The following is a 14,953-nucleotide window of genomic DNA, read 5'->3' as shown; positions in this document are numbered from 1 at the left end:
AGAAAAAATGATTTTATACATTCTCTAAAAATAGTTTTACTGTATCTAAATACTTATGACTTTTCTGAGTTAATCATTTTTCACTCAATTTCAAAAAAGAAACTGTAATTTCCAAAATTTGTATACAGTTTGTTAATGTATTGAAATTCAGAAAAATCAATTCTGAGATGCATTTTGGCAAAAATAATATTAGCCATTACATTTCCAAACTTTTTTGTCTTTGCTTAAAGCTTAACAATTTAAATCCAAAGGGCTCAATTCTCCCAAATTTAAGATTTTGAAAAATTTCCAGCAGAAATGTATTTATCAATGTCATAAGAACATAAGAAATTTCCATACTGGGTCAGACCAAGAGTCCATCAAGCCCAGCATCCTGTTTCCAAAGGTGGCCAATCCAGGCTACAAGTACCTGGCAAGTACCCTAAAACTAAGTATATCCTACACTACTGATGCTAGTAATAGCAGTGGCTATTTTCTAAGTCAACTTGATTAATAGCAGGTAATGGACTTCTCCAAGAACTTATCCAAACCTTTTTAAACCCAGCTACACTAACTGCACTAACCACATCCCATAGCAACAAATTCCAGAGTTTAAATGTACATTGGAGTGAAAAAGAATTTTCTCTGATTAGTTTTAAATGTGCTACATGCTAACTTCATGGAGTGCCCCCTAGTCCTTCTATTATCCGAAAGAGTAAATAACTGATTCACAAGAAGCTGTAGAAACATATATCTAGAACTTCTCTGTAATAGAGACAGTGTATTCCTATAGGAAATCAAATAAAAATAATCAGCTGGTCATCACAGGCACTAGCCAATGGAAAGGTAGCTTTACAAATGCTCAGTGACATCACTATATGCTCTGACTTTCCTAAGATTTCAGCCCATTTCCCCATTTCATATAGAAACATAGAAACATAGAAATGACGGCAGAAGAAGACCGAATGGCCCATCCAGTCTGCCCAGCAAGCCTCACACATTTTTTCTCTCATTCTTATCTGTTTCTCTTAGCTCCTTGTTCTATTCCCCTTCCACCCCCACCATTAATGTAGAGAGCAGTGATGGAGCTGCATCCAAGTGAAATATCTAGCTTGATTAGTTAGGGGTAGTAGGGGCAGTAACCGCCGCGATAAGCAAGCTACACCCATGCTTATTTGTTTTACCTAGACTATGTTGTACAGCCCTTGTTGTTGTTTTTTTTTTTCTTCTCCCCTGCCGTTGAAGCAGAGAGCTATGCTGGATATGCATTGAAAGTGAAGTATCAGGCACATTTGGTTTGGGGTAGTAACCGCCGTAACAAGCCAGCTACTCCTCGCTTTGTGATTGCGAATCTTTTTTTTCTTCACCCCTGTCGTTGAAGCTATGCAGGATATGCGTGAAGCATCAGTTTTTTGTTTTTGGTTTTGGTTTTTTTTTCCCCTGCCGTTGAAGCAGAGAGCTATGCTGGAAATGCGTGATGTATCAGTCTTTCTCCCATGCCGATGAAGCAGAGAACCATGCTGGATATGCATGGAAAGTGAAGTATCAGGCACATTTGGTTTGGGGTAGTAACCGCCGTAACAAGCCAGCTACTCCCCGCTTTTTGAGTGCGAACCCTTTTTCTTCTCCCTTGCCGTTGTAGCAGAGAGCTCTGCTGGATGTGTGAAGTATCAGTTATTCTTCTCCCCTGTCATTGAAGCAGAGAGCTATGCTGTATATGCATTGAAAGTGAAGTATCAGGCATATTTGGTTTGGGGTAGTAACCACCGTAACAAGCCAGCTACTCCCCTCTTTGTGAGTGCAAATCCTTTTTTCCATTACCTCTTGCTGTTGAAGCTTAGAGCGATGTAGGAGTCACAGTAAGCATGTGTATGTTTATTTAATAAGGGTATTGTGTCAATAGCCATCATTCTGGCGAGTCACCCACTCTTCATTGGCGGCCTCTTGACTTTATGGATCCGCAGTGTTTATCCCACGCCCCTTTGAAGTCTTTCACAGTTCTGGTCTTCACCACTTCCTCCGGAAGGGCATTCCAGGCATCCACCACCCTCTCTGTGAAGAAATACTTCCTGACATTGGTTCTGAATCTTCCTCCCTGGAGCCTCAAATCGTGACCCCTGGTTCTGCTGATAATTTTCCTACGGAAGAAGTTTGTTGTTGTTTTTGGATCATTAAAACCTTTCAAGTATCTGAAAGTCTGTATCATATCACCTCTGTTCCTCCTTTCCTCCAGGGTGTACATATTTAGATTCTTCAATCTCTCCTCGTACGTCATCCGATGAAGATCCTCCACCTTCCTGGTCGCCCTTCTCTGTACCGCTTCCATCTTGTCTTTGTCTTTTTGTAGATACGGTCTCCAGAACTGAACACAGTACTCCAGGTGAGGCCTCACCAAGGACCTGTACAAGGGAATAATCACTTCCCTTTTCTTACTCGATATTCCTCTCTCTATGCAGCCCAGCATTCTTCTGGCTTTTGCTATCGCCTTGTCGCATTGTTTCGCTGTCTTCCCATCATTAGACACTATCACCCCAAGGTCCCTCTCCTGCTCCGTGCACATCAGCCTTTCCCCCCCCCATCGAGTACAGTTCATTCGGATTTCCACTCCCCATATGCATGACTTTGCACTTCTTGGCATTGAATCTCAGCTGCCATATCTTCGACCACTCTTCCAGTTTCCTTAGATCCCGTCTCATTCTCTCCACTCCTTCCGGCGTGTCCACTCTGTTGCAGATCTTAGTGTCATCCGCAAAAAGACAAACCTTACCTTCTATCCCGTCCGCAATGTCGCTCACAAAGATATTGAACAGGACCGGTCCCAACACCGATCCTTGCGGTACACCACTTAAAACCGCTCTCTCTTCAGAGAAGGCTCCATTTACCATCACATATTGTCTTCTGTCCGTCAACCAATTTGCAATCCAGGTCACCACCTCGGCACTCACTCCCAAGCTTCTCGTTTTATTCACCAGTCTCCTGTGCGGAACCGTATCAAAAGCTTTGCTGAAATCCAAGTAGATGACATCTAGTGCTCTTCCTTGATCCAATTCCTTGGTTACCCAGTCAAAAAAGTCAATCAAATTTGTCTGACAGGATCTTCCCCTGGTGAATCCATGCTGCCTCTGGTCCATCAATTCTCCAGACTGTAGATAGTTCACTATTCTCTCTTTCAGCAGTGACTCCATTACTTTTCCCACCACCGAAGTGAGGCTAACCGGTCTGTAGTTGCCTGCCTCTTCCCTGTTCCCACTCTTGTGAAGTGGGACCACCACCGCTCTTCTCCAATCATAGAAACATAGAAACATAGAAACATAGAAATGACGGCAGAAGAAGACCAAATGGCCCATCCAGTCTGCCCAGCAAGCTTCCCTCATTTCTTCTCCCATACTTATCTGTTTCTCTTAGCTCTTGGTTCTAATTCCCTTCCACCCCCGCCATTAATGTAGAGAGCGGTGGAGGAGCTGCATCCAAGTGAAATATCTAGCTTGATTAGTTAGAGGTAGTAGGAGTAGTAACCGCCGCAATAAGCAAGCTACACCCATGCTTATTTGTTTTTACCCAGATTATGTTATACAGCCCTTATTGGTTGTTTATCTTCTCCCCTGCTGTTGAAGCAGAGAGCTATGCTGGATATGCATCGAAAGTGAAGTATCAGGCACATTTGGTTTGGGGTAGTAACCGCCGTGACAAGCCAGCTACTCCCCGCTTTGTGAGTGTGAATCCTTTTTTCTTCTCCCCTGCCGTTGAAGTTATGCTGGATATGCGTGAAGTATCAGTTTTTCTTTTCCCCTGCCGTTGAAGCAGAGAGCTATGCTGGAAATTCGTGATGTATCAGTCTTTCTCCGATGCCGTTGAAGTAGAGAGCCATGCTGGATATGCGTCGAGAGTGAAGTATCAGGTACATTTGGTTTGGGGTAGTAACCGCCGTAACAAGCCAGCTACTCCCCGCTTTGTGAGTGCGAACCCTTTTTTCTTCTCCCCTGCCGTTTAAGCAGAGAGCTCTGCTGGATGTGTGAAGTAACAGTTTTTCTTTTCCCCTGCTGTTGAAGCAGAGAACTATGCTGGATATGCATTGAAAGTGAAGTATAAGAATGGAGTGATCAAGCTAGTTGAAAGGCATCAGGAATAGAGGAAGGTGGAGGTAGTAATCTGGATATTTGGTTTGGGGTAGTAACCGCCGTAACAAGCCAGCTACTCCCGTCATTGTGAGTGCAAATCCTTTTTTCCACATTTCCTCATGCTGTTGAATCTTAGAGTGATGTTGGAGTCACAGTAACCATGTGTATGTTTATTGACTAAGGGTATTGTCTCCAGGCAGTAGCCATCATTCTGGCGAGTCACCCACTCTTCATTGGCGGCCTCTTGACTTTATGGATCCACAGTGTTTATCCCACGCCCCTTTGAAGTCCTTCACAGTTCTGGTCTTCACCACTTCCTCCGGAAGGGCATTCCAGGCATCCACCACCCTCTCCGTGAAGAAATACTTCCTGACATTGGTTCTGAATCTTCCTCCCTGGAGCTTCAAATCGTGACCCCTGGTTCTGCTGATTTTTTTCTTATGGTAAAGGTTTGTCGTTGCCTTTGGATCATTAAAACCTTTCAAGTATCTGAAAGTCTGTATCATATCACCTCTGCTCCTCCTTTCCTCCAGGGTGTACATATTTAGATTCTTCAATCTCTCCTCGTACGTCATGCGATGAAGATCCTCCACCTTCCTGGTCGCCCTTCTCTGTACCGCTTCCATCTTGTCTTTGTCTTTTTGTAGATACGGTCTCCAGAACTGAACACAGTACTCCAGGTGAGGCCTCACCAAGGACCTGTACAAGGGAATAATCACTTCCCTTTTCTTACTCGATATTCCTCTCTCTATGCAGCCCAGCATTCTTCTGGCTTTTGCTATCGCCTTGTCGCATTGTTTTGCAGACTTCATATCATTAGACACTATCACCCCAAGGTCCCTCTCCTGCTCCGTGCACGTCAGCCTTTCCCCCCCCATCGAATACAGTTCATTCGGATTTCCGCTCCCCATATGCATGACTTTGCACTTCTTGGCATTGAATCTCAGCTGCCATATCTTCGACCACTCTTCCAGTTTCCTTAGATCCCGTCTCATTCTCTCCACTCCTTCCGGCGTGTCCACTCTGTTGCAGATCTTAGTGTCATCCGCAAAAAGACAAACCTTACCTTCTATCCCGTCCGCAATGTCGCTCACAAAGATATTGAACAGGACCGGTCCCAACACCGATCCTTGCGGTACACCGCTTAAAACCGCTCTCTCTTCAGAGAAGGTTCCGTTTACCATCACACATTGTCTTCTGTCCGTCAACCAATTTGCAATCCAGGTCACCACCTTGTCACTCACTCCCAAGCTTCTCGTTTTATTCACCAGTCTCCTGTGCGGAACCGTATCAAAATCACTCGGCACCACTCCCGTTTCTAGGGATCTATTGAACAGGTCACACAGTGGACCCACCAGAACATCTCTGAGCTCCCTCAATATCCTTGGATGAATCCCATCAGGCCCCATGGCTTTGTCCACTTTCAGGTTCTTTAGTTCTTCCCACACATTTTCTACTGTAAAAGGATTTTCATCTATTCCCCTTCCCTCCAGTTTCTTGTTGTTTAGAGATGGTCCTTCTTCAGGGTCTTCTTTAGTGAACACAGAGCTGAAGTATTCGTTTAATATTTCTGCCATTTCTTCGTCTCTCTCCACACATTGATCATTACCACCTTTCAATTTCACTATACCACTTTGGACCTTTCTCTTTTCGCTGATGTATCTGAAAAATGTTTTGTCACCATTTTTTATCTCCTTGGCAATCCTCTCTTCTGCTTGACTCTTTGCCAACTTGATTAATTTCTTTGTCTCCCTCAGTTGATACAAATATTCTTCTTTGTGCTCCTCCCTTTGGGATCCTTTATATTTCTTGAATGCTGTTCTTTTAGCTTTAATTTTGTCAGCCACCTCCTTTGAGAACCAGATAGGTTTCAGTTTTCTTTTGCTTTTCTTTACATTTCTAACATATAGAGCAGTTGCCTTGGTGATTGCTCCTTTTAGATTGGTCCACTGCTGATCCACATCTCTCTCGTTCTCCCATCCTTTAAGTTCTTCCTCCAGGTAGTTCCCCATTTCCTCAAAGTCTGTGTTTTTGAACTGTAAAACTCGGGTCTTTGTGGTTCTTTTCCCTATTCTTTTAGTGATATTAAACCATACCGTTTGATGATCACTGCTACTGAGGTGGGCGCCCACCTGGACATCTGAGACATTATCTGCATTAGTGAGCACTAAGTCGAGTATAGCTCCTTCTCTCGTGGGTTCCAACACCATTTGTTTGAACAAAGATACTTGCATGGCATCCACTATCGCTCTACTATTTTTAGTTTCTGCAGATGGGATTTTCCAGTCTACATCTGGCATATTAAAGTCACCCACGATCACCACTTCTCCCTTCTTACCTATCTTATGGATGTCTTCAACCAGATCTCTGTCCAGCTCTTCCTTTTGGTTTGGAGGCCTGTAAACCACTCCAATATAAATGGACGCTCCGTCATCTTTTTTTAGGTCGACCCATAGAGCTTCTTCAATACCCCAACTTCCTTGTAGCTCAGTTGCTTGGATGTTGTTTCTGACATAAAGAGCCACACCTCCCCCTTTTCTATCCTCTCTGTCCTTCCTTAACAAGTTGTAGCCTGGTATTGTTGTATCCCATTCATGAGATTCTGTGAACCATGTTTCTGTGATAGCAACAATGTCCAATTCTGCGTCAGCCATTAGGGTCTGCAGATCTGGGATTTTATTTCCCAAACTATGAGCATTTGTGGTCATAGCCTTCCAGGTACTCTCTTTACGGTTATTGCATTTCCTTGACTCCTTGTGAGATATTTGTTATTCACTTCACTATTTCTTTTTGCGGTAGTGCCACTGTTGACAGAGTTATCCATCTCAATTAGATTTTTCTTTTGCTTATGGATCTTGAAATACTGCATGCATTGTGTTTTCTCTCTCTTTTCTGGTAATACTGCAATGCTTTTCTCAAGAACTTCTTCAGTTTTTATTTTAGAGAAGACTTGTTGTTCTTTTTGCATTTGGTACATTGTGTGTCTCCTCATCACAGGTCTAATTCTACCAGAGCCAACTGTATTCCTGGTTTTTAAAGAATTTCCTAATGACCTGTTTGAGTGGGGCGGTATACCTGTTGGCTGCTCTTCTGTCAAGAATGGGTGACTGTGGGTCCTACCTGAGCCTAATGGATCTCCTTTTCTTGACTCCTGGTTTGTTTGTGGTATTGGGGAATTATTTTCTGAGTAATGCAATGTGGGTGTAATTCTTTTAATTGAAGCTAATTGATCTTTAATCACAGTCAGCTCCATTTTCAAGGAAGAGAGTTGTGCACAAATTGGGCAAGCTCTAAGTTTCCAGATGCTTTCCCTCAGAATAAAGGCTCCACAGCAGTTACATTGGATAGTCCTCATCTTGGTAATTTGTGACTTTATTTCCTTGACTGTAACCAATGTACTAATTTATCTTGCTGCCAATGGTAATCTAGGCAGTCTTTATTAGAAACAAGCCCCAGGGGTGGGTGGGTAGAGGGGTAGGGTGGGAGGGAGTCAAACAGTTTAGCCTGGGACAAGCTGGGTAAAGCAGGGCACTACTGGACTGTTGTCTTTGCGTTTTGGTCAATTCTTTTTTTAAAAAAACAGTCTTTATGCCCCAGTTTTTTAGTTTGTGCCAGCTAACCCCAAACTAGAGAGATTTTACCAGTTTAAAAGCTGATAGCTTTGCAGACAGGAAATAATCACAGAAGCTTTCTACACAAGCTTTCTACACAAAATGAAACAGACTATAAAGAAGTTAAAACACAGGCAGGAAATAATCACAGAAGCTTTCTACACAAGCTTTCTACACAACTTCAGATCAATAAGCAAAAATAAGTAAAAATAAGCAGAAAATACTTAGCCAGAATGAAGATTTTGCAATGCAGTAAACAGTTCCACCAGAGAAATCCCTTTAGCATGTGCTCATGCTAAAGGGATTTTTAGCCAATCTTTTAGCCAGTCTTTCCAAATGATGCTCAAGGCAGTTTTTAAGCTTTCTGCCCACAGAATTTACAATCTAAGTAGATATCTGAGACAACAGGAGTTGAAATGAGTTGTCCCAGATCACAAGGAGTATCAGTGGGGTAAATGGGATTTGAACTCTGGTTTTACTGGTTCTCAAGCCATTGCTCTAAACAGTAGGTCGCTCCTCTTCCTATATAAAATGTTTATGCATTATGTTTTATTGTAAACCACTTTGATTTTAATGTGACTGGTGGTAAAATAAAGAAAAGTAAACCTAACTAGAGATGTTGAGGCCAGAAAGTGAGAGGCAGAATCATTTGGTGTTCTATCATCTGTGACAAAAATCTGAAAGAAATTGAATGAATGATTCAAAAGACACTGGAGAAGTGGCAGGGCCAAACAAACATGATGATTTTATAAGGCTGGCTAACACGTTAAAAGAAATATAGATACGGGAAAGATATCCTGGCTAGGCCACCACTATCATCCTCAGGCTCACAAGGCACCTGAATTATTTGAGATTCAAGAAATTGGCCAAAGCATGTGTTTTTTAATCAAGTATTTCTAGTACAGTTAGCGCTTACATATAGGTATAGTGAAGATATGGGGTTGCAGTTAGGTGAGTTTAGATTAAGTTGCATTTGAATGTGTGTACTGAGATTAGCTAATTTCTCCATTTATTGTTAATTTTGTTTTGATTTTAGAACTGTGCTTTGCTTAGATATCGGTCTCAAATAAAATTCCTCTAAATACCGGAATACCACACAGGTCTGGCACTCTCAGCCACCCTTTTTAACATCTATTACCAATATGTCACTTATTTGCAGGATTAGGCCTAAATTTTTATAAGATAATTGTAGTATATCTAAATGCTATAAAGCAACTCCTACATATGAAACTTGTGCTGAATATGGATAAAACAGAAATATTACTTCTAGAGAGGAAATACAGAGACAAGGATATCCCCCTCTTTTATTCGAGAATAATATTAAAATACAGCCCACCTTATTCGTAAAAGACCTAGGGATAATATTAGACTCCAAACTTAGCTTTAAAAAACACTTATCTATCAAATTAAGAGACTGTTATTTTAAATTGCTTTCGTTACGAAGTCTAAAACTTTTACTCGACATGAATGATTACAGGACAGTCCTCCAGACCTTGATTTTTTCGAATATTGATTACTGTGATTCCCTATTTCTAGGGCTCCCTCTCTCCACAACACGTCCACTACAGGTGTTACAGAATGCTGCTGCCAAAGGTTGACCAATAAAAAGAAATGTGACCATATTATACCAGTTTTAATTGATCTTCATTGGTTACCCATCACACAATGCATACAATATAAAACTGCATGTATTATACATATTATCATCTATGGCGAAAAAACTGAATGGTTGAACACAGCTATCCATTTACATGCCTCGCAGAGAAACCTCAGATCGGCAAACAAGGCTCTTTTAACTATCCCTTCAATAAAGTCAGCTCACCTCAGTCAGGTTCGTGATCGAGCAATATCAATCGCCGGCCCGAAGCTCTGAAACACATTACCTGTCCAGATAAGACTCCAAGCAGACAGTAGGAAATTCAAGGCAGAGCTTAAGACATGGCTTTTTGATTATGCGTACACAGATGCAACTAACTAATGACCTTAATGTATTAGAAATTTTACTTTATAAAAGCATAAAAGAGGAGAAATCATTAATCTACTTTGTAATAGCTAGTTTTTATGCCTTTTATGATTTTATCTTTATACCAATTCTTAATTAATTAATCGCTCCCGGGATGCCCACGACACCACCAGGGACTTTTGGCAAGTCTTGGGGGGGGTCAGGAGGGTGGAATTAAATTTGAAGGGCTGGGTTTTTTTATTCCATGAATTAGCATGATAAATGTTTTCTGATCTGGGGAGTGGACTGAAATGGCCCTCCCCAGACCCGAAAATGAAACGGACAAAAAAAATTGTATGCACACCCCTGATTTTAATGCCGGAAACAGACGCTCCATAAGACGCACAGACGCCCAGGAACAAAGTCGGTTTAGCACACCATCTTCTTTTTTCATTTTCCCCCTCTGAACCCTAGGTGCGCCTTATGGAGCGAAAAATATGGTGTGTATATATATATATATATATTTTATTTATTTTTTTTTTTTTAAAGAACAACATTGTAACATGATATTTCTGCTACAACCATACTTGTTCTCCTAGACAGTCAGACACTATAAGCTAGATAAAAATGCATGGGGTCAAAGAAATATATCTAAAGCAACAAGGCCAGTTGACTTTCCATCTAAAATTATTTAAAAAATTATTAAAACAGATATAAGGCTGCTAATGCTGCAATATTCAAAGAAAAATTTACATATGAGATGAGAATTAAATTACTATATGGCCAATCAGATTATTTATTTATAATAGAAAGCCAATCATAGAAATTTTGATAATTATGTAACCTTGTTTAGAGGTTGGAAATATACAACTGTAAATTCTATATAATGCTTTATCATCAATAAAATCATTTGAGAGAGAGTTTATGCTGGTGCCTTGCATGGCACTCTGCATCTCCATAAGGTACCTTATTATTTAATGGAGAAATTATTTACCTGATAATTTGTTTTCCTTAGTGTAGACAGATGGACTCAGGACTGGTGGGTTTATGTTCCCCTGCCAGCAGATGGAGACGGAGAAAGCTGAAGTCACAGTATACATGACCCCAGCCTGTCAGTATTCTCTTCAAAAGCAACTGTAGACAGACTAGCAAAAAACTTGATTAAAAACAGGTAACCAGAATTGAACTCAACCAAGCATTATTTAATTTATTTAAGGTTTTTTTATATACCGCGGCTCGTTTGTAACATCACCTCGGTTTACAGTGGAACATAATGCAGCAACAGGCTTTACAATGATTATAAATACAACAATGTTTGAAAGTACATAGTAACAGTCCAAAAACATGGTAACAGTGATAAACATAATATATTTGGTTAATATTTACACATCAAAACACTGAACCCACATAAGATTCTAGGTACCCCAAGCTAGGGCCTGGATGAACTCTTACCAGTATTCCCTTGGGACCCAGAGCCCCACAGCAGAACAACTGACACACTCATGCGGCAGCCAAGGGCAGGAACCTGAGTCCATCTGTCTACACTAAGGAAAATGAAATTATCATGTAAGTAATTTCTCCATTACCTAGCATGTAGACAGATGAGTAAGATGTACTAAAGCTCCTCCCCAACAGGGTGGGAGGCTGCCTGTGGTCCAGTCAAAATTGCACGTGCAAAGGCTGCATCCTCCAGGGCCTGCACAGACTATAAAACCTGGAAAAAGTGTTTAAGGAGGACAACGTTGCAGCTCATGACACTGCCTGAGTCCTAATGGAATGAGCACTAACCTGGTAGGCAATGGCTTTCCAGCATCCAGATACGTGGCTGTGACCACCTCCTTAATGCAACAAGCTATAGTAGCCTGTGAAGTCGGAGCACCCTGCTTACTCTTGCCATGGAGAACAAAGAGGCGATCCATCTTTTGAAAAAACTCAAAGACCTCCAGATACCACACGACAAGACGCGTAACATCCAAGGAACACAAAAGGCTAAACTCCTCCGCATCCCTGACCTTATCCAGGGATGGCAAGGAGATGGACTGATTCAAATGAAAGTCCGAGACTACCTTGGGTAAGAAGGATGGAACAGTACACAGCTGTAATGCTCTTGGAGTCACCCGAAGGAACAACTCCCAGCAAGACAATACCAGCAGCTCAGAAATCCAATGCACAGAACATACAGCCACCAGGAACATTGTCTTCAAAGCCAACAACTATAAGGAAAGGCTATGCAGTGGGAAAATAGGGTCCGCCAAAAAGTCTAGCATCAATTTAATACTCTACAATGGAACAGGTAACCTCAAGTGAGGTCTAAGGTGCTTCACTCCCTTCAAAAATAAGGGTCACTTTAGGATGAGACGACAAGAAAACACCATTCACCAGGTCTCTGAAACAGGCAAGACCTTCAAGGAATTAAGGGCCAAGCTACTCAAACGAATTCCTGCAATAAGTAGATCACTTTGTGTGTCACCAGGCAGCTCTCTTCCTGAGACTTGGCTCGAATCAGCCAGTTGTCCAAATACAGGTACACCAGGATTCTTTCTTTTCACACGGCCGCCACTACCATCACCATAATCTTGGAAAATGTTCTGGGAGTGGTGGCTAGACAGAAAGGCAGCGCCTGAAAGTGATAATGGTGCCCCAACACCACAAAAAATAGAAAGCGTTGGTGTTCCAATTGGATGGGAATATGAAAGTAAGCCTCTGACAGATCCAAGGTGGTCAGAAATTCCCTCAACTGTACCACCATTATTATAGAGCATAAGGTTTCCATTTGAAAATGAGTCACCTTCAAGTGACGGCTGACCCTCTTGAGATCCAAGATGGGACGAAAGGAGCACTCCTTCTTAGGCACAACAAAATAAATGGAATATCGCCTGATACTTTCTTGAGATGTGGGCACCGGAACCACAGCCCTCAGTCTGAGGAGCCTTCAAAGCGTGAACTCCACTTCCTGCTTCTTCTGGGGTTTGTGGCAAGGGGACACCATGAACACGCCGAGGAATACTGCGAAATTCTAGTGCATACCCTTCTCGTATCACCAGCAGGACCCACTGGTCCGATGTGATCTGGATCCACTTCCAATAAAAGAGAAAGAGACTTCCCCTTATTTCCTGTTCCGGAAGGTGGATTGCAAACCTTCATTGGGAAGCTTCGAGAAGGTCCATCACCTGAGCCAGTTCCTCTCTTGGGCTGCTGGGGATAAAAGGACTGAGATTCCGCTGAAAGATCGTCCCTCTGTAGAGACGAAAACGCCTGGAACCCCAGAAACAACCTCCTCATACTAAAGGGGTGCTGTAACTGTTTCTTATCCTCCAGCAACCGAGACACCGGAGACTTGCCCCAATTACTCACCAGTTTCTCCAACTCACTCCCAAACAAGAGCAAGCCTTTAAAGGGCATATTGATATGATTGGCTTTGAAAGCTGTGTTAGCTGACCAATTTTGCAACCAGAGTTGATGCCTAGCCACTATCATTGAAGCCACTCCTCTGGCCAAGGTTGGACCAAATCACAGCCTACATCTGGTAAAAAAGCAGCAGCAGGTTCCATAACCGCACTGGAATTCCCTCCAGACTCATCAACCTCCTGAGAGAGAAGTAGACAAGATCTCACCACTACGGCGCAACAGGAGGCAATCTGTAAATTCATCACTACTGCCTCAAGAGCTTAAGAATAACCCCAATCCGGAGACTTCCGAGTGATGATGTCACCAGCGAGGAAGCCGGGAGACTGAGCTCCACGGCCCCGCCTCCGGGTTTCCCCCCTCTAACCCCCTACAATCGCGGCGATTTTGTGGCGGCTCACCGTGGGAAGTATTCTGGGGGTCCAGGATACCCGCGGTGCCGATCGCGACGCCGAGGAGGCCGAGTGCAGGCGACTGGGGTGCAAGGCACTGACATGCCACGGGATCGAGCCAAGATGGCGGCCGCAGCCGCACCTCGATCGCATAACCCAATGTCCTCCTAACGTCCTCCTAATGTCCTTCCTGCATCCTTCAAGGCCGCTCCTCCCTCTATGGGGATAGTTTTCCGCTTAGACACGGTACATACCAGAGCATCCACTTTAGGAAAACACAAACGCTCTCTCACAGCCAGATACAGGGGGTACAGAACTTCCGATGTCCGACCCCCTTTAAAATTTGCCTCTGGGGCATCCCATTCCAGATCAATCAATTCCTGGATGGCATCCATCACTGGGAAAATACATAAGGAAACCAAAATGGGATTCTTCCTCGGCTCTGACATAGCATCCGAACCAGAAACACCCAGCTATTTCAAAGTCTGGGAAATCAGGGCTGGCAGTTCATCTCTATGAAAGATCCGCAACATGGTTCGATATGTTTCCAGCCCTGGAGGAATTTCCACATCTTCCAGGGAAGCAGGATCAACCTCATCATCAGTGCCATCCGGATTCCTTTCGGGAACAACCGCAGAAGGCCGAGGAGAGCCCCAGCGCTTAAGCATAGACTGGAAGAGGGAGGAGCCACCGGCTAAGGGTCTGACCAGACAGAAATGGGGGAAGCAGAAGACTATAAGCCTTGAAAAAATTCCACCCAAGAAAAAGCAGCCGGGTCCAGTCCAAGCCCAGAAAAAAACTGCAGCTGGTCCCAGAGAATTGCCCTTACCAGCGGAAAACCAGTTAAGAGAGAACCGAGATCTGGCGTCCCACCAGTCAAGGCCATGACCAACCCATCATCAGAAAGGGAACAGCTAGGCTTAGCAAAATCCAAGGAAAATAACTCTCCCCGAGCATCTAAGCAGTGCCAACTGATCTTCCTGCTGGGGGGAGGAAGCAGAACCGGAAGCTGTGCGCGGGCTTGTGTGGATGTGTGGATGATAATGGGTGTGTGGGACTCAGAATGGGAGCTTGAATGTGGGTATGCATGGGTGAGAATGGGAGCTTGAATGTGTGAATGGGTGGGTGAGAATGGGAGCTTGAATGTGTATGTGTGTGGGTGAGAACAGAAGCCTGGGTTTGTGTGTGGGTGAGAATGGCAGCTTAAATGTGTGTATATATGGGTGAGAATGGGAGCTTGGGTTTGTATATGGGTGAGAATAGAAGCTTGAATATGTAGGTAAGAATAGGTGCTTAAATGTGTGTATGTGTGGGTGAGAATGGGAGTCTGGGTGTGTGTGGGGGTGAGATGGGAGCTTGAATGTGTGTATGTGTGGGTGAGAATAGAAGCCTGGGTTTGTTTGTGGTTGAGAATGGAAGCTTGGATATGTGGGTGAGAATGGGTGCTTGAATGTGTGTATGTGTGGGTGAGAATGGGAGCATGGGTTTGTGGGTGAGAATGGGAGT

At 43.2% G+C, this 14,953-nt stretch overlaps 1 protein-coding gene across 5 annotated transcripts in view; it reads right to left on the bottom strand.

Moving 5' to 3' along the window:
* Nucleotides 1-14,953, bottom strand: part of CPLANE1 (ciliogenesis and planar polarity effector 1) — a 453,269-nt gene that overhangs the window by 234,595 nt on the left and 203,721 nt on the right. The window lies entirely within an intron of this gene.

The sequence above is a fragment of the Rhinatrema bivittatum genome, chromosome 1 (assembly GCF_901001135.1).
Source record: "Rhinatrema bivittatum chromosome 1, aRhiBiv1.1, whole genome shotgun sequence".
Lineage (NCBI taxonomy): Eukaryota > Metazoa > Chordata > Amphibia > Gymnophiona > Rhinatrematidae > Rhinatrema > Rhinatrema bivittatum.
This window is presented reverse-complemented; position numbering and strand designations above follow the sequence as displayed.